A 25659-nucleotide genomic window follows, 5' to 3' on the forward strand; every position below is an offset into this window, starting at 1 on the left:
AATTTATCTCATTATCTTGAGAAAAAAAAAAGTTTTCTTGGTAAAACTTAACTGTCAGACACCTCGCTATTACAGTCTTTGTCCGACTTGATAGAAATAAAATCGGACTATTGATTAGTGATGGCTGTTGCTCGAACTGACGTCTGAGTCTGTTGCTGTACTGAGGCATCCCAGCACAGAACAGCTCTGCTCCCCCGCGGACACTGACAGCCCTGTAGAGCTTCTTCAGAGACAGACTGCTGCATCCAAAGTGTAAAGGTGAGTTTGGAGGAGGTCAGTGATTCTCCCAGCACACCACAAACACACTCAATAAAATCCAATATAATTTATGTACATACTCATGGACCACGAGCAGCTCCAGCCCCCTCGCAACTATGCATTTACATTACATTGCAGTTATTTAGCAGACGCTTTTATCCAAAGCGAGTGACAGTGGTTAGGCAGTACCGATAAGGGTCTTACCTAAGGACCCAACCGGAAGGTGTTAAGATTTGTCACCTGGTTGGTTGTTCTACCAACTGAGCTATCCAGCCAGCATTTGAATAATCTGTTATCTCGAGATAACAAAGTTTGTTTTCTCGAGAAAACAATATAAATGATCCTGTTATCATGTGAAAACTGTAAAAAGAAACATGTGAGCCCGGCCACTCTAGGCTTCCGTACTATGGGTATTACATACCAGTGGTACAAATAACTCAGTTGTCTTCCACACATTTTAATAAGAGTTATTATAGTCACTGAAAAACTTGCTCTACCAAACAGTAGAGCAGGCAGTTAAAGTGTTAGGAATTATCTTTATCAACAATAGACTAAAACAAATGTTTTCTGTACGACATAATCACCCTCGTTCATTGTTGTGAAGGAATTTTGACTCACTCTTCTTTGGCAACTTACTTCTACTCACTGAGATTTGTAGGTGCTCATTCATTAATACCTCTCTTAAAGTGCCACCACATCATTTCAGTCAGGCTGAAGTTTGGACTTTTTCAGTCATTATTTTGTAGTTTGGGATCACGATCCTGTTGCATGATCCAATTTCAACTGATTTTTAGCTGTTTGACAGATGATCAGATTAGACTCTAGAATACTTTTGTATACAGAATTTATGGTTGACTTCTTAGCTATGTTTACATGGAAAATTGAGTTTATCCAATTGAAATCAATCTAATCAGAGATTTCTGCTGACATGTTTACATGGGCGCTAGATAGATTGATCCTATCTGTGGAATTTACATGATGGACAGATTTAATATGACTGTAATGGTTTTACATGCGCAGTGCCTACTAGTTGGGAAGAAGAAGTGTTTTTTTTTTATTTTTATTTGGAACCTTTTGAATACTGAAATGCATAATAATCCTTAACTCGTTCAGTTTCTAACAAAAACGTTGTACCTGCCACAGTCCCGTTTCGTTTTCCTGCCCCCACTGTCATTATGTCACGCATAATGTGGTTCAAGCATGCGCAGAAAAAACAAATGCCACAAATGATTGAAATGAGTGTATGCATGCTTATTTTTTCCTGCTGATTCAGTCTTGAAAAGGTTTAAATCACCCCTCTTAATCAGATTGCAAATTCTTTCCCATCGAGGCCGATCGGATCAGCAGACATGTTTACATTACACATTTTTGTTCTGATTGGATGTTTGATCGGATTAAAAGTTCTCCATGTACAGTAGCTAATGACTGCTAAGTGTCCAGATCCTGGGGCTACAAAACCAGCCCACATCATCACTCATCTACCACCATGCTTGATAATTGTTATGAAGTGTTTCTGTATATTCGGTCCCTTTGGTTTTCACCAAATGTTGCATTGTTCCAGAAGTCTTAATTAAATGCAAAGTTGCAAACCTAAACCTTTCTATAATAATTTTGTTAGAGAAAACATTCCCATACCAGAGAAACCACAAGGGTTCAGCCTTTTTCTGTTTGTTAGGAGCTTTAACATTTAACATGCTAAGATTAACAGCTGTCTTAAATGTTTTACATTGGTGAATTATCTATATCATTGTTTTTTTTTTGTGGGGCTCTAGTGACCTTTATTTAACAGTAGCTCAACAGGAAAGGGGTCAGAAAGAGAGGCAAGGCATGCAGCAAATGGCTCCAGGCTGGGATTTGAACCTGTGCCAGCTGCATTGAGGAGTTGCAGCCTTTGTACAAGGGCAACTGCTAAATCAATTGTTAAAAACCCTTAACTTACTCTGTATATGATACGAAAATAATGAGAAGTTGGTTTTCATGGGTTTGTTTATACAACATTTAATCTTCAATATTCAAAGAAATCACTTTTTACATGTAATCAGTCATGCAAATCAGAATGATCACATATTTTGCTGCTGTTTAATGAAACAGAAAAGTTAACATTTGACTAAAATTAAACATCTTGATTCTAGTCTGAAGTTGTTCCTCTTGTACAACACTGGCTGAGAAATGACTGAGACAGAACAATAATTAGGGAGTGAGAAGATAATCAGGGTATTCACAATGAGCCAGTCAGAGGAAGGACAGCATTGGGGATGAGGTGGGGCCACAGTGGCATAAAACCATGCGATGTGTCCTCAAAGTTAGTTTGTCCACTGGATGCCGATAAATGCTGGACGTATATATGACTGGACAACTGGATGGCGTATTGTTTTTTTATTTATGATGAAGACATGCAGTGCTCAGCTTCCTCTGAGGACGTTTGTGCCAATCAACATTAAATTGTGGACCCAGAATATTTCAATATTTTGTAAGTCCTTGCTGAGGTCATCTGTTGCTTTTTTCTTTTTCTATGCTATTATTCCATTATTTACTGTTATCTTGGTACAAAATACTGTTCAGGTTAATATGTTGTCAAGCACATCTCCTTATCACTTTTCCAGCCCAGCTATTTATCAAATGTTTGTTGGACGGAGAACTGATAAGGGTATGTGTCTGGCATTTACCGTCACTGATAACTGGACACAATATGCTGCCACAAAAGGGGACAAAAGTTGATTATATGGACCAGTAATCAGGACAGGTTTTTCCCAAATCCTAAAGAAATCAAAAAGAATCCTGAATATCTTTGGGCCACATCTGTGACTCACTTAAATTTTTATATTTGTATCAGATTTTTGCTATTTGCTGAAAAACTCTGTGTTTTATTAACGTTTGGGATATTTCTGGTCAATTTAAGTGTTTTTATGAATATCAAAATAGTTTTAATATGAGAAAGATCAATTTACATCAGGGTTTCAATATAAGAATGTGGAATTTGATGAAAAAGACTGTCTGTATCCTACATAATAACAATCTTGTAGAAATCTTTTTTTATACTGTGTTAATTTTTCCTAACCTCTTTTCCTGAGAATGGTTTTTTAACCCTCAATGACTTCAGCTATGGGTGGCAGCATAGACCTGTTTTTTTGTTTTTGTTTTTTTTTGCATGAAATGTTAAACATCAATAAAGTTTTGCTTAACCTTGTGGTGGCATATTGTCAAACCACCCCGTGGATCAGACTTCAAAGGATGAGGCTTATCTGTTACATGTTTTACATTTGTTTTACATGTATGTGTCACGTGTGTCATTTTTAGTTTATATTGTCACTAAGAAAGGCAGCAGAACTGATGTATCTTGATCAGGAGATGTGGAAAATTTGTCTTTCAGGCAAAAACGTCTCTGGACGCTGACTTGAATAATAAAAAGAAGTTTATTACAAAAGTTCAGACATCAAAACAGATTTCTGCAGCAAAATCTGGAGGTCCCAAAGCCAGAACGAAGACCTAAAGACTTAATGTGTCATTCTGTCTTATATAGGGTTTAAACAAAGAAAATTCCTCAGTCCTGTGTCCTCCAATCATAGAGTTTGCCTATAGGATGCTCATTTGCATGGAATGCATGTTCTTGTATCAATCCAGTCTGTGGGACAGAGAACCCCATATGGTAAAGACTTTAAGTGCGTACCATACAAATGCTATGCTTAGATACCTCAGAACAAAATAGTATTTTGAATTATCATATTTCCTGGTGTACAAGCAAGTGTGATCTTAAATGGGATGGATCAACAACTTTAAAAGATTTTGCCTGCTTCCTTTTAGCTGTCTGCCTACCCCACTGCATCCCAGCTCACATTCTGAAGGGTGGGAAACCATTTAGTTGACAATGTATGAATGTATTAGATTAATATTAATGAATTAAAGACATTAAGCTCAAATAATACAAACAAAAATACACAGTACACCACTTAGTGACTCTTTTTAATTTTTTTTTCTACCTTTGTTTAATACATATTTTCTGTAAACACTGGTTAAAATTTTACTACTTGAATATTTCTTTAACTGTGGCCAAACAATGTAATATCACTTAATTTGTGTAAAAATATACCTCACAACAGATTATTTGTTTATAAAACATGTCACACTTTATAAGAGACCCTTTAATTGAATCTTAAAGTAAATATTAAAAACATTTTTTATGTCTTTTTAAAAACCCACAATCTTTAGCTGTTAAAAAATATACTTTGTGTGTCTGTGATTTTTCTTTGCCACAAAGTGAAAAAATTGAATTTTTTTTGCCCTGTGTTAAAGCCATCTGAATCCCAGGCTTACAAATACGCTTTTTTTTAAAAAAAAGCTTACACAATGTTTGGCAGTGATGTTTCTGACTTTAACATCAGAATTTGTGTCTATAAGTAATTTTTACTGATGTGAAACTGCTTCAAATTCACATGTAGCTTACACAGAAGGCTAATTATTTTTTTTATTTCTGATCAAAATTCATTCCTGTCTGAAAAAAAATAAACATTTTTTTATTAGAGAAAGAAAAAAAACTATTGTGAAGCAATGACTTCCTATTTTAGAGTTCTTTTCTACTTGTCAACATAACTCCTCTCAAGATGTATTTTTATATCGTTTTACTGGAAACCTTAAATAAAAATATTTCTGGTGTCAAAGGGAGTCTTTGTGTGCTTGTTTTATGCAACACTAATTTTAGTTTCTATATAAATGTAAGTGGATGATGAAGTTGAAGAACCTTCACTGACCATAACTTTTCTGTTTTTAATTCTCTATACGAAAAGGTTTGAAAAGTTTTTTTACTGAGGTCAGCTAACATTTAATCTACCCCCACAGAAGTGAAAAAAAAAAACACTGTATATTGTCATTAAGGTAATTCAGTCAGACAACTCATGAAATGATGGATAAAAGCTTTATTGAGCTTTGTAGTTTGGCAGTTAGACTCCTGAGCCATAACTCCTTGTGCATGCATGTTTTTTTAATCAATCTAATATTGGAGTGAATGATGAACAATATTTTTCTTTTAACCAGAGCCTACAACTGGATGCTGGGGTGGTGGAGAAACTCAAAACAAAAGGCCATATGCAAAGATCATGGCAGCAGTAGCAAACTGCAAGGATGGAAGTGTGCAGCTGAAATAAACTGCCCAGACTGGATGGGTAGGTTTAATATGTAAAATTAAATCAAATCAAACTTTATTTATAAAGCACTTTTCATGATGGGGCAACACAAAGTGCTTTACATGAAAAAAAATCAATCCATGCATATTAAAAAAAACGAGTCTTTACACACATAGAAAGAGACTACATAACTAAAAAAACAAAAAAACACTCAAAGTATTTCATACAGTTGCATGAACACATATGCATACATACACAAAAAGCAGCCCCCCCCATTCTGCGTAAACATGACTCCCTGATTTCTGTCTCTAAACTAAATGTTGTATAAAACACTAAAAGTGATAAACATCTGACTTGATGCTGCTGTGAGGAAACAATATCATGGGGATCCATCCACACCAGAAGCCAGTCTACCCATTTCCTACAGTGGCCTCCATCATGGCCAACACCCCGATCAGGGCAGACTGGGGCCCATAAGGCTGCAGTGTTGGGCCCCAGTCACCAGGACAAGGGCAAACACTGCAGCAACAACCCCCAGACTGAGCAGGCAAAACCCCCCGGTGTGGAGGATCCCCGTGAGGAAAATACTGGAGTTGAAACAAAGATTAAATAACCTTTATAACAATAAGAACATCTAAGAATAAATAAACAAAATAAATAAATAAATACAGTTAAGTAAAATTAAATGAAAATAAAATAACATGAAATAAAATTAAAAATAAAATTAAGATCAAATAAAATTTAGTTAAAAGCTAAGCTAAAAAGGCGGGTCTTAAGCCTCTTTTTTTGTAGCATGAATGTTTGAAGCCGATCACATGGGATGCAACACAGCAGCTTGAGTTCTCTGCTTAAACTAGTTTACAGGCGTTGACTCATCAATGGGGCAGTTAAGTATGAACGAATGTTTATTTTGAACGTGTTAACATATTACATGGAATTATTACATATTTCATGGAACATTGCTAACCAACACACTCAAAAGAGAGTATGAAGAAGCACAAGTTCTCACTAGAACAAAAAATATTAGTGTTGTCTGCAAATTTTTTATACTTTTGAGAGATCATTTTTATATATTTAAAATAAATAACTTTGGACCCATGACCAACCCCCGGGGGGACGCCAAAGGCAACTTCCAATAATGACGATGTATGTCCTCTTCACAAATTGTTTTCTGTCCCTTAAATAACTTCTCATCAACCCCTATAATCCCAAACTGTTCCAGTTTTTATATTCATATGTCATGATTGATGGTGTATTTACACATAAGCCATTTATGGGATCTTTCATGAGGACTTCCAATGTTGTGCTTTTGCACTAATGAAACAACTCCCTAAAAGTCGGGTATTTTCTTGTTTCTTTTTTGTTGCTGTTGTTGTTTTTACTTTTTTTTTTTTTTCCTAATCTTTATTTTTCTTTTGAAGAAGACAATTCATACAATACATACAGTTCATACAATGTGATCATACAATTAACCAAACCTTACCTAATAATTCCCTTAACTAAAAATCCTAATAATATTCTTTTTTCAAATTTATAAAAAAAAAAAAAAAAAAAAAATTTTTAAGGGTAGTTATAATTTATCCATCTGACTTCTTTTCTTTAAAAAGAGGTGTAAGACAAGGTGATTGTTTAAGCCCATTATTATTTGCTTTAAGTATAGAACCTCTAGCGGAATACATAAGGCAAGACACAAATATCAAGGGAATCTTAGATGAAGGGGGAATAGAAACAAAAATCTCGCTGTTTGCTGATGATATTCTCTTGTTTTTAAGAGATCCAGCCTCAACGCTGCCAACACTAAATATTATTTTGAAAGAATATGGGAATATTTCGGGTTATGTGAACAATGAATCTAAATCAGTAGCTATGGTTATTTCAGGTAATTGTCCATCTGATATAAAAGAAAAGGTGAAATTTAGATGGACAGAAGAGGGATTTAGATATTTGGGCATTTTTATTACACCAGAACCATCATGTTTATTTGAAGCTAATTATATAAAGGTTATAGATGAAATTAGAAATGATATGATAAAATGGGAGATACTCCCCTTGACATTAATGGGACGAATAGAGGTAATAAGGATGAATGTTTTGCCAAGGTGATTGTTCATGTTCCAGTCCCTCCCTATCCTGCTTTCCAAAGAAACTTTTATCAAAATAGACAAAATTATATCCAAATTTATATGGAGAAACAAAAAACCAAGAATAAGGTATACATTACTTCAGAGCCCTAAAGAAAAGGGAGGTTTAAACTTACCTAATATTAAAAAATACTATTGGGCGTCACATCTAAAGGTAGTGAAAATTTGGATGGATAGCAATGAGGAGACAGGATGGAGGGAAATTGAGCAAAATTCATGCCCAAAGATATCTTTAGAATCTTTGCCATTTATAACAAAAGAAATTCAAAATAAAATAAAAATTACAAATGAATGGGTTAAAATAACATTGAAAATATGGAGGACAGTGAAAAGAAAATTAAATATGTCTGGTTCAATCAGCAGGGCTACTAAAATAGTTTTAAATCCAGATTTTATACCCTCAATGGAGGGGGTATATGGGAAATGGGAAGAGAAAGGACTATTATACATTGGACAACTTTTTGAAAATGAACAGATGAAATCCTTTGAGCAATTGAAAAATGAATTTAATTTAACTGCACAAGATTTCTACAAATTTTTACAAATTAGAAATTACCTTAATAAACACAAGGAATGGGAAAATATCCATAAGAAACCAAATGAATTAGAAGAATTGTTAATGAAAAATTTAGGTACTAACAAAAAGGTAATTTCAAAATTGTATAAAGCCCTGCAGATGGAAACAGACAACAACTGGGATATAAGGAATAAATGGGAGAAGGAAAGAAATATAACAATAAAGGAAGAAAGATGGGAGAAATCCTTTAAAGATGGATATAAGATATTGAATAGTATTTCATGGCAAGAATTCGAATGGAAATCTAAAATGCAATACTTTATTGTACCATTAAATAAATCTAAATATAGTAAAAGGTCCGACAAGTGCTGGAGGGGCTGTGGCCAGACAGGAGACTATATACATATATTCTGGGATTGTCCCAGACTTAAAGAATATTGGGAGAATATAAAGAGAGAAATCGAAAGGATTTGTAAGGAAAAAATAAATTTAGAGTTGCAAACATTTTTGCTGGGTATAATACCAAAAACGGTGTCTAGTAAAAATAAGAAAATCGTTCAAATTCTTATCACAATAGCAAAAAAAGCTATAACAGTCTCCTGGCTAAAGCCACAACCTTCTAACAGGGACCTTTGGTGGGAAAGGGTTAAAGATGTAGTGGGAATGGAAAATGTAACAGCAAAGCTACGGTTTAGAGTTAAGAAATTTCAAGAGATATGGGCACCTGTTGTTTTTACTTTTATAACAAGAGTTCTATTAGCATTTTACACACTGATTGATTGTTAAACTCAGTTTTTGCTTTCCAAAAATGATATGAAACTTAGATTTGTAAACAGTCAATAGACTGAGTGCAAATTTCTTATAACCAACAATGAAAAGCTTAATAAAATAAATGCTACTGTTATGAATAACTGCATCTGTCAAAAGCTGTGTGACTTTCATGTGAAGACCCATATAAACCTGCAGACACTAATTACAGTTAACTTACATAATAAAAGTAAAGAAAAATCAAGCCATATTCTGCAGTTTCATTTGTGATTCATCGTCTGAAGCTAAAAGAAAGATTCATGTATATAATTATTAGTATGTCTGTTATTGCAATGGATGTATAAAATGCTAAGTTGGTTAAAAGTCAACATACTTGGTAGACATCTAATACAGTAGTGGCCACAATGTTAAACTGTGTATCTGCAGTTTGAGGTTTCACTTTTCATATTTCTATTGTTAATTATAAGAACCATTCATTTTAAGGCCACTTTGCACAAGAAAATGTTGGAAAATAGTACAGTTTACCTTAAAAAGGCTGCTATGTGGTTCACTACACTTATCCGGACTCCTTTTCCTGTGCATGGAAACACTTGTTCTTTGTCAGTATTTGCTTCATATTTGAGTTCATTTCAAGAGGACTGTCCCAACTTAATCAAAATAGAAAATGAAATATTCTAAAATTTTGTTTTAACATGATTATCACGGAAATGCCATGCTTAGAAATAAATAGGGTTTGATCAGTTTTAAATGCATTGAAAACTAAATTAACTACTGTAATACTTTTCTACATTTACAGTCAATTAGCAGACACTTTTCTCCAAAGCGACTTACATCTGAAGGTGGTTAGGCAGCGGCTTTAAGGGTCTTTATACTGTACTGTAAACAGTGAAGTGTAATTAAAGTTGCAAATCAAAAAGATAAAAATTGAAAAAGAAAAAAAAGGCTTGAATTTTAAAACATGAATTTCTATTTATCTTTTGAACAGCAGAAAACATAATAAAAAAGGGAAATAACTGAAATGGAGCATTATTACAAGATAGTAACTTTATAAAAAGATAACCAGTAAGACTTGTCCTTGTAATGATTGTTAATCGACAATAAGGCTTTTATAAGACTATAGAGGATGGTTATTAACAAATTTGTGATAAATGAAGACCATACATGTTAACAGCAGCATGATAAGAACATTTTTTTAATTAATTCTAAGATAATAATATGTAGTTTTTGAGAAATGTCTTTAACTGTTAGAGTATGTATGATTGAGTTTCTATTTCTTCTTTAATATGATCACTAAGTTTAACTAATGTGGGGTTTTAGGATTATTTACATTTTATTAATTCTTTTTGTTATATTAAAATATATATATAATTTCTGTTATCATGCAAGTTAAACATTATCTGTCTCAAAGACCTGTGTGTAGCACTCAAATGAAAAGTAATCAAGTGCAGAGTTGCAGACTGTTTTAACCAGTCACATCTGGTTTTGGATATATACACTTTTACAGTATCACCAGACATAAATTTAAATTCAGCAGTATAAATAGTCTAATAAAAATGATAATTTAGCCAGTAACAGTAGAAAAAAAAGAAAAGCACATGAATCTGAGATCTAGATAGTGAGTGCAGATGTGTCAGCCAACACAAGGTGGTATTGTTCTACTACTTTTGCATAGCAGCTCATCAGTATATAGAGAAAAAGATGAAGAGAATGTCTTACACATTGAACATAACAATACACCACAAGCCTTATAAAAACTAACGTCTCCAATCAGAATAGATCAATCAATGCAATCAGTTTAATCTAATGCAATGACAGCAAACCATGCTGAATGTGTAAAATCCGCCAAGCCTACCTTAAACCAATCCTTGGAACGGCAAAGACTTTATGTGCACCTAGTTAACCTGTACATCAAGTATTCTCAACCTTTCTTTCTTTTTTGTTTTTTTATTCTTTCTTTTTGGCAAAATCTTGGAAGGAGCAATTTAACAGCTGGATTAAGGTAAACCAAACCTTTTGAAGCAGCTTTTCTAATGTCACTTATTTACTTTTAATTAGTTGGAAGACTATTAGGTAGTTATTTATTTATCTTTTAATACAGTACTGTATTGTAATGTCAGTTTGATGCCATGATGAGCTACAGTAGGTGTAATATTTTTCTAACAGGACAAATGTAGCTTACTTTTTAAAGATCATAGAAAACACAGTGACACAAAGCAAATGATGTGCCTTTGAAGTCTTTCTTGTAACTGCTGTCATTATGAAGACATTATATATTGGAGTTGGGAGGCAGTTATGATTGTGTTTACATTTGCATGACAATAGAAAGTTCATTTCTCTCATTGACCTTCCTCTCATGTCTGAGCCTCCTCTCTCTCTGGCACCTTGGACAGAATAGTTGCCACAAATTATAACTAAACATCTCAGTAAAGTAAACTCAGCTTTTAAAAGGTGATGCTGCCTCTAAATGTCACAGTCATGATTAATAATCTTGTGTTCCAAGATTAATTCCTAGTACGAGCCTTGGAAAACATGAGGTGAGAAGCCATGTTGAAACTGAGAAGGTTTGGCTCATCGTTCCCTATTCTCCTGGTAACTATGGAAACTATGTGTTTTAATCAAGAACTTCATTTGTGAATGTTACGGGATACATTTGTCCTTTTTCACACTTCCAGAAATGTTCATTTCTAAAAACACACTTGTTCACTGATGCCTGGTGTTTGACATAAAGCATCAGATATGTTAAAGAGTTTATCTCCAGGATTTTTTTTCTCAAAGCAATATGAATCAAGAATAGTTTGGATAAACAACAGTGTGTGGCAGCCTTCTCTGTTTTTGAAATAGCTCGTTTCTATCCACATGTACGCTGCATGTTTTAGCTTCTAATTAAAGATTAACCTTTTGATGACGATATGAGGAAAGGTATTGGAAGAGAGGTATTCTGTGAACTGAAATAGTCAATACGTCCAAAGCGCCCTCTTTAATTAGACTCAAAGATGAAAACCCATCACCATGACGACACAATAAAAAGATAGAAGCAAAGGAAGATGGGTTGGTCTACTTCTGTGGGAAGCAGAGAGGGCACTGCATATCACCACACATTTGGCTTTAATTTTGTGATACAATCTCTGCTTCCTTTTAATTACTGCCACTAATTTATTTAGACGTGGTCCTCAGATCAGCTGAGACCACATTGTGACACACACAATGTGCCTTTGAATAGATGGCAGCTCCCCACTGGTCAAAATATGGAACACTTAATGAGATATGATTATGTCCAGGATATTCAAGCGATGATAAATGGACTTCTCATAATTCTATTACAGAGAAAAAGAAGGGAGAGATGAGGCGCACCTTAAATCAAAAGGTTAGCACACCCCCATTATCTCAAACTAACAGCAGACCACCCACTGGTGCTCAGAGCTCCAAGCCACCATCTGCTACCACGTGTTAAGTGTTTACTAAGGCATTAACTGCCTCAGATACTGTGCCACAAAGCAAGTCTTGTCAGATCTGCATCATCTGTGCACAAGCCAACCACAGAGGCAGATCTGACTGATGAGCTTCATTGACACAAAGTGGGTTCAGGGCAGGAGCCCAGCACACTGTGCACGTTGGGACTCGAACGTAGCCATGTGCTTCATATGCAGCTCAGCAGTTACTACGGCTTGACATATGGTGAAGGGACTGTTGACACTAATTGCTGTGAGCCTGACGTCAGGGTCTTACTCACAGGAAGAATCTATGAAGCTGACGATAACGTTGTAATAGTGGAAAATTCATGGCAAGCCAGTGTGATGCTTTATTTTTTGTTAATGTTGCGTAAATAATAAGAGGGATCAATAGAAGACTAGAAATAAACCTATCTGGCTTATTTATCACCTGTATACACTCATTTTGATTTGGGTGTCATTTTAGTTTGCTACCTCTTTACAAAAGTTTCTTTTTTTTTTTTTTTTTTTTTTATTAACCTGTCCTTTCCAGCATCATAGCAAGCAAAATGATAATCTGGTTGCTGTATCATTCTGAACAAATTTGCTCTGCCAAGGGGAGGCCTATAGGTAAGGCTCCTCTTGATAATCTGATTAATTTATTTATTTATTTACTTTGAATCACGGATATGTAATCTTGCTGGACCTGACTGGAGGGGACAGAAGAAGATGGAAAATAGCAAAAAGATGCAAAAGGGAAAGAAGAAAGGAGACAAAAACATGACAGACAGAAGGAAACAACCCTTCAATTCACACCATCACCAGACAACAAACTGTTACACCTGTACATGAACACACCAGAAAATTTCCTACAAAAAAAAAAACAAAAAACAGAGCTGCTAATCATTAAGAGTTTTTAAATAATAACCAAATCAAAAAGACATATCATGAAAGTAGCATAACAGCGACCAGATACTAACTCACAGGATAAATAAAAAGAAGAATTATCTCTTAGTATATAAACCCACTGGACAGCTCAGTGACTGTGTCAGCATGAGGAATAAGGAGTGATCAGTCATGAAGAGTGGTGAGTGAGATCGTGCAAATGCGACCACACCTTTACGGAGGTCAGAGGCAGACCAGGGCAGCCCCGGAGCACGAACCCAAGCTACCCCACCACGAAGACGACTCCAGCCCCACCCGAAGGGCGGCAGAGGAGAGCCCCAGCAAGAGCCCCCCACGGTCTTGGGGCACAGGTCCGAGTGGACCAAGATCGGCAGCCACCGGCCAACATATACTCACATGATATAACACAGGGCATCATGTCCTGATGTAGGAGGGCATAGGCCATCCTTCCACAACAGCTTTGACAGGGAGTTTATTAAACTTCCATCAATACACATGCAGCTCCACAAATGTTGTAAAATTTTGTTTGTATTTCATGACAACAGACAATAAAGTTACAAAGCAATGAAAGAAAAATCTCCCACTGGCCAACAGATAGGGCCTGAGAAAATCACCTGTTCCAGGCTTTGTGATTTACCATATTGACCTTTCAAAAGCTCAAACCATGAATCAATTCACCTTTTTGTCTGCATATACATACACAGAACAGGGGGGCATTTTTCAAACTGTGACACAATCCAGGAAGGAATCACAGAAATGTCACACGTATAATTTCACCAGTGTTAGTGTTTTTTAAAAAAGAGTGTAAGTAATAAGCCAAAGTTTATTTACATGGTAGTGTACATTTTATTTGACGTGGAAGGACTGTGCTGCAAAAAGACTGAGCTGGCATGAAGCCTCAGCTACAACTGTGTAAAAAACATTAAATGAAAAGTATAACAGTACACATCAACTATATTAATACTGACCATGAGTCAAATAATATCAGACAAATAAAAACTGAAGGTTAAACTTAATTTGGACTCCACAAACAGATCACTTTAAAAGCAGAACAAGATGGATCGTGGTTTAATCCCTCTATGAGTTTTTGTTTTTTTTTAGCCGAAAAACACTTAGTGGAGAAAAACCTGGAAAAACCAGCCAATCTGTAGCGACAGCAGTTAATAAAACAGAGGAAATCAGTTATTGCCGCACAACGAAGGAAACTGAATGGAGTCTATATTATAACATCATCAATTTTTTGGATCTTTACATACCAAATAACTGTTTGCTGTTATATTAAGTTGACTATATTGAACTATCAATGAATAATATCAAAAAGTGACTAAATATTGTCCTTTTTTCTGAACTAGCCTACTATAATAATTTGGATATTCTCAGCTGTGAAAAATACAACACAAAATATAACTGCTCATTAAATGAGTAGCTATATTTTCTACTGATGTTCATGAACATGTACTGTTCCAAATTAAATAAACAATCAAGTAATGTACTTTAAATGATACCCTTACATCCGCTTTCCTTTTAATCTATAAAAGAGAAAGTCTAAATATTAAATAACAATTATTGAGAGAGATTAAATCTCTGGAGATTGCTGTGAATGGGTATCTTGGCAACAGCTGAACTGATGACGCCACATGCAACATTGGGAGGTGATACAGGTGAACTTTGCCTGTAACACGGAAAAAAAAAAGTTACAGCCAATAGCCAACAGTGCAAAGATGTCCAGGATCACACCATCAGTCGTGAACAGACGCTGCAATCTCGCCTTTATTCTTGCAGCTCTGTCTGCAGTTTGTCTTCTGTGTGTTCTGACATCTGTAACAAGAGAATATGAAAAATGCTTCTGCATCCATGTATCGGAGAGAAACACAATACTTCAGTCCAGATATTCCAGCTGAGGTTTTGTCACTGCTCATTAGTTTTATTTGCCAGTGATCTCTCATTTTTCATTTCAATCAAGGTAAAAATTATTTATTCTCCTGCTTACTCTACATTTTGCTGCTGTCCTACAGATTTGGTGTCTTTTTAAACTTATTTAGAGTTTGGGTCTTTTTGTAAGCATTTCTGGAGCTTTTAAAAGTTCAAAAAGCTTTTCCCATTTGCAAACATCTTTCCTGTTGGCATGGTTACTAATCTGATATTAAAAGTGCTAGAGCCAACAGAGGGACTCCATTAACAGTGCAACAACAAAAACAGTACAGAAATCAGTGTTTTCATAGACAAAAAAACTCAACAGAAAATCTAATTAAGCTTTTAAGAAAGACACAATATTACCAGAGCTACTACAACAGACTGTACTTGGTGTGGCGTTATTTTATAATCAAATCAATGAAAAGATCTCTTAATCAAAAAATAATTTTTATTCTCTTAGAATTAACCATTTATATCTGCTTGCCATGGGTTCACATACATGGCAGCTGCCATACCATTTTTATTGCAACTATGCTTGGTATTTGAAATAATTTTTATGCTGTCTTTATTAATAGATATGAGTAATTCTTACACGCTGTACCTTTAAAATCTCTTTTTCATGTGTCAAAAGAAGCAGCAGCTCAAATTAGCATCATTAAGCAAAAAAAAATACATGCATGCATGAGGTTATCATAAAAATGAACTTTATAACATCATGACTTAGATAATACTTTTAGACAGTATATGAAATCAGTTTAATCACCACACTGCAAAATCAGATCGCAGAAGAACAAGCAGACCCATACTGGGGGGAATATATATATATATATATATATATATATATATACACATATACATATATGTATATTGTGTGTGTGTGTGTTTGTCAGAACACACAGAAATACTTCAACATACTGTACCAGATTTCCCTGTTTATTATTATGTCTAAAATATTATTTAGATCTTTATTATTCAGCACACACTTACTCATTTCAGAATGTAGCATTATAACATGTTAAATTTTTTTTTTTTTTTTTTTTTTTTAGCTTTTTTACTCCAGTGGTAATAACAACAGTTTATTCCTGCATGACCTGATGCACATCTAAATACTATCCCCGTAGACTCATTGTCACATTCAGCTCCAGCTTCCACTGTGTGTAAAAGTGTATTAGGCAGATCCTCGCCTCCTTGGTAATCCTGTTTTTCTTTGCACCTAATATCTGCAGTAGCATGCATTTCTTTCATACTCTTGAAGCTGTGCACTCTAAAGAATACACTGAAGCTTAAAGACTCCTGGAAAAATGTCTAAAAGGAAATGCAGACTTGCACTCTAAAGCAGTAAAATTAGACTCCCCAGTGTGAATAAAGTCAGGCTAAATGAGTCCATGTCTAATTATCAGAGCAAAATTATAAATTACATTTTGTCATATATGCTTAATCATTTTTGTGCCCTGTGTTAAATGATCAGATATATACAACACATGAGTTCAGCATCTTTTTGACTTCATTTGTGTGTGCTATGATCTAATTTGTCTGATTCCTGCTCCCTGAGGCTGTAGAGTTAAAATATCTGTTGCTATTAGTTGTAAGCAAAGTATGCTGTGTTGATTGTTGTCTTGCATCAGGGAAAAATAACTAAATTTTCCTGTGAACAATGTGTTTAATGTTGCTCAACACAGAAAAACATCTCTGCAGCATATGTGGCAATGACTGTCAGGATTGTGTTATGGTCTTTCTGTGAAAACAGGCTTAATTTGGTTGAGATACTACAACTTCTCATAGGTTTTAAGTGCAGAAACTGACATCGTTCACTAATTTAAACTTCTTATCCTTATTTCACACAGATTGGTTCACATGGAAGTCTTTAGATCTTGCGACAGAATTAAGATCTGATTGGATAGTCATTGTAAAATGACTTAGCAATGAACACTCACATCGTTTTGTGATGTTAGTGTTGAATCAAACTGTGAGTGTAATACCAATACGTTCGAAAACCAAAGGTTTTTACAGTAAAACAAAAAAATAAATGAAAAAGAAAGAGCCATAAAAATCAGTGCAGTCCATTAAAGTTATATAACAGTTCTATAAGTTTGTTTGTGTAACTGCATATGAAATATAAAATCAAATATTTCAATGAATTAACTAAATATTCAATCGCCAGGTTTTATTAGATCCTTGTCAGACATATATTACATAAAGTTAATCAGTTTATTTGCATTTAAACATTCCCACATATCTGACAGTGTTGGAGACAGTCACAATGTGTGCCTTCATTGGCTATTCAGGTGAGATCTGACCTCACAAAAGAGGTAAAACATGAAATCTTCAGTTACATTTATATTACTAAACCTATGCTGGATGGCAGCAGAAAATAATATAACATTTCTGCATGTTTAAGCTGGCTGAAACAATTAAAGATCTCTCTTTTTTTATCTTAAGGTTTCAATAGCAAAAAAACAAAAAACAGCCAGTTTTTTGTCTCCTTCCACTATGCAGCTGCAGATCATATGCTGTGGCAAACATTAAGCATGGTTTTGTCTCTTTCATTTGACTTTGATACTCTAAAAAGTGGTCTAGTGATGCAGCTAATTGTGGTGAAAAAAACAAAAAAGGTTTGGATAAAACAATTATGAGTGCAGATCTGTAAAATGTAACATCACAACTGCTTTGCTGAGATTAATATATTAATGTTGCTGAGTTGGAAGGGCAAAAACAAAAGAAAAACAAAAGTGCAGAATCAATGAATACAATGAGTATCAGAGGAGACTGAAAAATTCGTGGGTTTACATCAATCCTGTAGCACTGCTTTGGGCACTAAAGATAATCAACATGCAAAAGAAGTGAAAAAAGAAAACAAACAAACAAAAAAACAAAACAAAACAAAAACTATCATACAATAGCTGGATTAAGCAGTGTTCTCTTTTTTTAGAAGATTCTACACCCATTTCATTCAAACCTGTGTATGGTGTTTCTTTCTTCATTCACTGTAGAAAATCAACAAACATAAAACATTCATCCAGGGATACTCAGCTGGTTTGCTCTACTATTTTAATGACAAAATTAGACATACATTTGTTGTCTTTTTGCTTCTAATTTAGAAACGTATCGTTGTGATAACAAAGCATGTAATTAAATTGAACTCAGCTTTATTTGTACAGCACAAAGTCCCAACGTCATCTCTTTACAGACAAATCAAACGTATAAATACAGACATTGTCATCCAATTTGTATTAATAGAAGCCAATTCATAATAAATAATAGCCTAGTAATAATTGCATCAAACCTTGAGTTCAATTCAATCCCCCATCCTGAGCAGTCACAGGGCATCAGGTGACAGTGGAGAGGAAAAACTTTCTTTTAACAGGGAGGAAAAACCTCCATCCGAACCCTGCTCAGGGAGCGCAGCCATCTGCCTCAACCATTTGGGGTGGAAAAGACAGGAAAGACAGCCTAATAGAAACTGCAACTTTTAGTCAAGAAGACTTGCTGAGAGAGGAGAAATACAAGTTAATGATGCCAATACTATCATATGTTTATATGGCAAAAATAAAGATCAGAAATATGACAAGGGAAGGAGGTGCTCAGGGCATCATGGGAAGTCCCTCAGAAGTCTAAGCCTATGACAGCATAACTAAGGGATGGCTAATCACCCCTAACTATAAGATTTATCAGAAGAAAGGTTTTAAGAGAGGGTACCTGTCTCCTGAATCCAAACTGGGAGCTGGTTCTATAGGAGAGGGGCCTCATAGCTGAAGGTTCTGCCTCCCATTTGCTCTTAGAGACTCTGGGAACCACAAGTAAACTTCCAGTCTGAGAGTGAAGTGCTCTGTCAAGAATAAATGGAACTATGAGATCTTTTATATACAATTGATGTGCAGAGATATATGTTTGTTTCTTGTTTTTTTCTTGATTTTTTGGAGTGTGCATGCCCTTCAGAGATGTCCCAGGAACAGATTGTGTTGTGAGGCTGTTTTGTCTTGTCTGAAAATGTGGTACTGCATGGTCATCTTCCCTCAGAGACATGATCAGAGCACCGCTTCTCTCTAATGATGCTACTCTGGGCTGACTCACCTCCCAGCTGACAGACAGCACTTTATGAGTTTCTTCAGGATAAACGTCTGCCTTTCCAACCCTTCCACAGCCTCATCTCAAGGGTCAATGACGGCACCGTCCTTTATTTGGTTTATTTATAAATCCTGCGCTTGTGCCTCACTGAGCATCTTCACACACCTGACTGTGCATGGTTGATCATTGATCACGCCAACTCTCTACAAAGAATGAACAGAGTACAACAGCAACACCAGCATGCCATCAAATGTAATGTCTTATCTTCTTATTTATTTGCCAGTCAGCTTACTAAAAAAAAAAAAAAAAAAAAAAAAAAAAACAATAAATAAATAAAAAAAAGACTTTGTGGTCATTGCTCTCATTCTGACATAAAAGTAATGGTAGAACATTTTCAAGCATCTTGAAATCCTTTATTTGGATATGATATTATCAAGACTCAGACCTTTGGAGAAAAAAAGGTAGACATGAAACATGCCAGGACACTAAATAATGCATTACCTTGAAAAAATAATCTGTCGGGTACTGATCTATTTAAGGTACTGTCATAAAATGTATTGCTCATCATTTTCACACAGTTTCTGAAATGACCTCTGATCATACAAATATGGCTGAAAATTAAATTGTCATTCACAAACATGGAGCATACATGTGTCCAGTGTTAAGGAGAAGGAAAGGGGTGGCTGAATAAATTACTGTAGAGGAAAAATGGCCACAAAGATCCATCTTTAGTGAGGCGGAACTGTTTCTAAAACTACAGCTCTTATTAAACTGGTTAAATAGAAAAAAATAAACAAAACACACTAGCACCCACTAACTTTTTTTTTAATTTATTTATTTATTTTTTTATCCAAAGAGAAAGTTATTTAATCAACATTTAGTCCAACATGAAAAGACAGCTGTTGTGAAAGGTTTTATTAACCATCTTAATGTATGGTGGCCCAGAAGTGTCACAACATTACTCTCCACAATTAGCCACAACACAAAAAATACAATGCAAATTACATGTACTGGCATGTAATTCTAAAACATTAAACAAACAAGCAGAAATACAATTAAACTAAATAATATTATAGCTGCTAATGCTTAATTGGGTGTCATTTACATAAGTCACAAGTGTTAAATCAGGAGTGTCCATCTCTGGTCCTCGAGCGCTGTGATCCTGTAGGGTTTAGTTGTTTCCCTGCTCCAAAACACTCGACTCAAATAAAATGGATCCAACAACTTCTTGTCAACTTTTGCACAAAGACCTATTAATTTCAGTCAGGTGTGTTGGAGCAGGGAAACTTTGTTATAAAATAAAAAATTTTAAATTAATTAAACTTTCAAATATATAAACACAATACATTTAGGTACAAAAACAGGTAAAATTATTCCTCTGAATTTGTGTCTTTACTACATTATTTTCTTCTTTCCAATGACCCCATTCAGTTCTATCCAACCTCCCTTGTGGTTTGTGCTCTCTAGTTGGCTGTCCTGGATTGGGTATCACATAAATCATCCCTAAAAATAACCAAATATTCTTTTTAAGATTCCTCTTGTTGCTGTGGTCAGCTTGAATCTAATCCACCCAGATGGATGAAAAGGATAAAATTGGTTTATTTTTGATACCTTTATGATTTTGAACTTTATTCCCATGTTCATTTTATTCTGTAGTTTATTCATTTGATTCTTCAACAAAGTATTGTATGCAGAGAGGAGTTGTGAATCTGCACCAGAAGAACATGGGACATAAATACTGAGGCATTTGGGCTTTAAATGAGCTATTAAATCAATAGCATCAGTGGAAGCAGCAGGAGTACCAGGAAATCAGCATGGCTACTTACATATTTATTTAGGACACATCCCTTCCATCTGTTCTGTGTAGCAGAAGCAGAGGCATCCTAAAATGCAGAAACAGACACAACTGCAGAGGTGCAACACTTTGACACAGATTTTTAGCTAAAATGCTGAAAGTTCCACAACCAGCTATGCAGCACAAGACTACTGTACCTAATATTTGTTGAGCAGACTTTACAAATGCTTAGTTTTTATGTCCAATTTTTCTTTGTTCTTATAAAATCCACACATTTTCTTGGTTTTACACTTCAGATCTGATGGTGCATTGTCAAATGTGTAAGACATATTGTTTATGATTTTAGCTTGCAAGCAATCCAACGTAGCTTGAATCAAATCAGCTGGACTGGGTTTAGTTTCTCGAAGATGTCTCACTCTCATCCTGTAGACTCCCCAGAGGGTTATATTTATTTTTATCAGCCATTTTTTTCTAAAGACGATTCTGCATATTATGGCTTTAATCAATGCTGCAAAAAGACTTGATAAAGACAAAAAAATGTAACCAAATCAGGAGTTTTATTTGTTTCTTCATCATTATTGGCTGCTTAACTTCAGTTATTATATCAGGTGGCTTTTATATCCTCTTCATAAAACTGTTTGGACAAACAAATATTATCACCCAAGTAGGCAATAAGTGAGATGATACATGAGAACAGTGTCAATGTAGAACAACATATAGAACAACATACAAAAATAGATTGCATGCTGCATTCACTTGCACTCAGGCATCTGAGATCAGTCTCGAAAATAATTCTCATTAACTAAAAATAAATTTGTTTTTCTGTTTTTCTGTATTGTAACAGTAACTTAAACTGTAGCTACTTTGCTATCATATTAAATAGTCTGTAAATTATAGTTACATAGCAAATCCCATTTTAACCCATGAACACATCTAACAACAACAATGAAGGACAGGCAACTTTATTATTATTATTATTATTATTATTATTATTATTATTATTATTATTATTTTAACATTAAGTGAATAGTGACGTGAAACAAATAACTCCTATGAGGTCTTTTTGGCTTGTGCTTGCTTTTGTTGTGAGAAGTGGTGTTTTTCTGTCCCCCAATCCTCAGTTTGGTTCTATGGGCCCATAGTGTACCGTAGCATATCAATCCAACCCTTGCCACTCAGTGGAAATGGAGCATATGAGATCTACACATTCACTTGAATACAAAGAATTAGTTATTAGAGTTATTACTGCGTAAGTGAAAAGTGTGACCCTCATATGCTTGAACATGCATGCTTGTGCAGATATTTTGGATCAAGCTATAGAAATAATCCATTTAATATTATCTTCTGTGTTCAGCAATGTGCTGCATCACCTCATATGAAACTCTTTATCCTCCTGCACGGATCAGATCTGTTGCTGTGATATCACAGCTGCTGCAGATTATGCTTTCCGACTATTTTGTTGAAACATACTCAAACAATGAAATACGCTGTGAACCCTTTGATCAGCACTAATGAAATCAGGTTCCCCCTCAATTCAGCATTCATTGTGTCCGGCTGAATAGAAAACAGCATCGCAGCTTGAGCCAAAGGACAACAACACACAGCTAATGTGTTACCAACAATCAAAGAACCATGAAAAAAAAAGATCATGAAAACAGATTTTTCTCAAATGAAATTGATTTGAATCGATTGAGGATAGTTTTTAACGGAAAAACTGTTACTGGTAAAAGATAGTGATAAAGACACATTTGTTTGCCTCAAACCTCATGTGAGGAGGAGGCACAACAGAAAAGAAGATGAGAAACATGAGTCACCATGTTGTGATACTGACACAGTCGTGTCATGGATAGCCAGCCAGCAGCATTCTGGGTGTCTCCAACTCCTCGGGATGGGTGCCATCAGAAATGTGGCTCAAAGGAAAAAGAATTAGAAATCCTCAAACATACAGTCCTTGTAAATGTTTTAATGTTAATCATTACTTATCAAGAACATAATGGTAGAATAAACACAACTAAAATGTTGATGACATTTGTAAAGAAGAGAGTACCGCTTCCAGTTTACACTTCACCTTGAAGCTGGTTCTGAGGGTTGAAGCAAAGATGAGGTTAATCAAACACCTCCCTTGACTGACCCAGCAGAATGAAGTGCTGCCCAGGCTTAGCTCTACACTGAGCTGATAGAAAGACTTTAAATGGACAGAGGCATTTACCTCGGAAAGCCTTTCAAACCAAGGCATAGTGCTGTCATTCCACCACAGAAGATATTGTTCTTAAAAAATGCCAGCTGGAGTGCTGTCTGCAAGTTTAGAGCCAAAGTCAACTGACTGCACACAAATGTTGGGGGAGCCCGGCGTAATGGACATGACAAACAACAATTCATCTTCTGTCTGCTCAAAGACTGAGTCATTAAAACATGGAGGTCCCTGTTCCTGTTATTTGATATTAAAAATGGATCAAATGACTAAGTGTAAAGTAAGATAATTTGCAGTTCATCTCTACAACATTCTGGATCATTTTGGTCGTGTTATGTATGAACCAACTGCACAAACTAAAAAAAAGTGGCATAACGCCTTTTATGACTCCAGAGGGAGCTGCATGCAAAGGTTGACGGCTGTTATAGGCTGAAGATTGCAAGTGAAAATGATCTTTGGATGTAAAAATAGAAGAGTATTCATCCATAACTCATATTTAACACATTTTCAATGCAAGAACTTGTAGTTCAGGTGCATTCTGGGTAGTTATAGATACCAGATTTTGATGGAGTGGAAGAATATGTGGCATAAAAAGAATAATGTAACTGTTAATTGTGAGTCTGTCAGAGAGTAATGCTAAATCATTGAGATGCTCACTTTCCATCTATTTGAAGATGTATTAGCTGTTAACTGAGAATCAGCATCTGCTGTTTTACAGGGGAAAATGAATCATGAAGACATTTTAGTTTTACATCAAGTCTAACTGTTCTGCAACTCTCTTGCCTCATATATCAATGCTTCATGGTTATTGTGCACCATCTGATCTCACAGGAAGGTGCATCAGTACCAAATATTATACATCTAACTAAATTCCAATTCTTGGCACTTTTCAAAACTGTGATTACTACCAGTTAATTATGCTTTAATGCACTCACTGCCCTAAACTGATGGAAGACACAGAAAGATGCTGGTACTATTCTGGTCTGAATCCCAGGCTGCTGTGTCTACTCAGAGTGGTGATCTCCCTCTGGGATGTAGAGTGCTGTGAGGCAAAGATAACTGGTTCTTATCTTGATCTGCTCAGTCAGGTATGAGAGCTCCTTGCCCAGGGGAACACCAGCAACAATCCTCTCAAGCGCAGGCGGAAACAGAAAGTAGATGAATTTTCCTTCCCCTTTACTGGTCGCTGTTTGTTTTAATTATGTCGATTATATAGAGTTTTTGCTTACAGACCTTATCACTGCGGAGGCGTATCATTGTCATGCCTATTTTGAACTGAAATCAGACAGGAAAAGGGATTACAAACCAGCAGAGCTGTGATTCAAGCTGAGAGCGCCTCGCTCACTCTGCCTCCTGTTGGAAACTCTGATACAAGTCCTGCCTGATCTGTGTGTGCAAACAGCAGGACACAAACACAGGCAGCTCAGCCAAGTGTGTCAGCTAAATCAGTCTGATTTAGATAGTGAGACATAAACAGGTGATACTATGCTTTCAGTCTCATGAAACTGATTGATCTATTGCTTTTGCGGCTTCTTATTTGCAAGTACATGCAACGAATTAAAGAAGAAAAAAACTCATGGGGATGAGATATTTGGTTCACTGCCTGCTGAGTGATGTGGCTATGGCTGACTCTGGGCTGATGTCAAATCCGGACATTTGCTATTGACAATTTTCTGAAGGTAGTTACATCATAATTCTGCTTGTTTTAAATATTTAGGGCCAAATACTTGCTAAATTAAAGCATTTCCGATCATTCTCAACTGTAATTAGTGGTGCTAAATAGCTAACGTTAGCATACAGTACATGAGGTTACCTGCGGGTTATCACAAGGAATGATTGTCAGACCATTACTTTTCAGTTTGTTCTCACTTCTCCAGGGCAATCTAATCAGGAGGAATGACATCTCTTTCCATAGCAATGACATTCACATAGTTTTTTTTTTAACTCTATGTGATAAAGAAGGCTAACAGTTTGATCACTGGCTTCCAAAATCCACAATCATCCAAGATACTGAATCCCATATTGGTCTAATGTATCATCAGTTTATTAAATTTTATAGTAAAGAATCACACTCATAGAAAAAGAGTTGTTTGTGAATGAGTGAATTTGGCTGTAACTGTACAGTCCTTTGAGGGATCCATACTGTAAGACTGGAATGGGACTATAGTATAAATGAAAATCCATTGCGTCTTTGTGCCCACCTCATAATAACACCAGCAAATTGATTTACTTGTTAATCTTGTGTGAGTATAACAAAGTATATCAAAGTTTTTACAGCTCAGCTGAGATAAAACTGTGGCACTGATCACTGTACTGAGAAACAGACTGAGAAACAAATCATCACTTACTTACACTCAACCTAAACCAAGATGTAAGAGTGACTCATAACTCAGGCGTGGGGTGTCACAAAAACAACATTTTATCAATTTTGGCATATCTTCAAAGTGAGGCCTTTCTACTGTCAGTAGAGTAAAAAATGATCAACAAGTTATTCTGTTCAAATGACCTGCTGTTTGGTTCATCCTTGCTCTTCTCCCCCTTGTAAATGGTGACACATAG

Source organism: Melanotaenia boesemani, chromosome 10 (genome assembly GCF_017639745.1).
Source record: "Melanotaenia boesemani isolate fMelBoe1 chromosome 10, fMelBoe1.pri, whole genome shotgun sequence".
Classification (NCBI taxonomy): domain Eukaryota; kingdom Metazoa; phylum Chordata; class Actinopteri; order Atheriniformes; family Melanotaeniidae; genus Melanotaenia; species Melanotaenia boesemani.